This window comes from Seriola lalandi, unplaced genomic scaffold (assembly GCF_002814215.2).
Source record: "Seriola lalandi dorsalis isolate HSWRI2012SDOR001 ecotype SW California unplaced genomic scaffold, Sedor1 jcf7180002054977, whole genome shotgun sequence".
NCBI lineage: Eukaryota > Metazoa > Chordata > Actinopteri > Carangiformes > Carangidae > Seriola > Seriola lalandi.
This window is the reverse complement of record NW_019525527.1, coordinates 43086-43596: the sequence shown is the minus strand read 5'-3', so window position 1 is coordinate 43596 and position 511 is coordinate 43086. Positions and strand designations below refer to the sequence as shown.

Genomic DNA, 511 nt, shown 5'->3' with positions numbered 1-511 from the left:
TGGACTTTACAGTTACAGCTCTGACTCATTATAATTTTAATGTTTCAGCGTTTCTGGACAAATCTTTACAAACGTCACTCTGACACTTTCTCTGATCACTGTGAAGCTGCAAAGCTCCTGTTCCAGACAGAGTCAGTGTGTCAGTCGTAGCTGATGTATAACTGTGTTTTACAGGCTTTTAATATGATGATTTCTGTGTTTAGTGCTTATTTCTTCTATTTCAATACGTCTCAAAACATAAAATAAATAAATGTAAATGAAATGCTGCACTGAACGTAACAGTGAGACTCCTGTTAACCCTTCACATCCACCATCAATCCATCCTCCAGGATCCCTGTAGACTGACAGGAGCCACCAGGGGGCGCTCACTGGTTTCTGTTAGAGACTATTCATGTAGATCACTCTGTGTGTAACCATGGTAACCACAGTCATTGCCCTAATTAAACATGAATCATGATCCTTCATAAAACAACTTGTTATCAGATCAAAGTCCAGCATCTAGATCAGGATC

General features: G+C 39.5%; 1 protein-coding gene and 1 long non-coding RNA gene across 2 annotated transcripts in view; both read right to left on the bottom strand.

Annotated features, from left to right (window-relative positions):
* Positions 1-511, bottom strand: part of LOC111646870 (protein NLRC3-like) — a 20897-nt gene that overhangs the window by 10226 nt on the left and 10160 nt on the right. The gene's annotated exons all lie outside the window — the stretch shown is intronic.
* LOC147817279 (uncharacterized) overlaps positions 1-511 on the bottom strand; it is a 12421-nt gene that overhangs the window by 6781 nt on the left and 5129 nt on the right. The window lies entirely within an intron of this gene.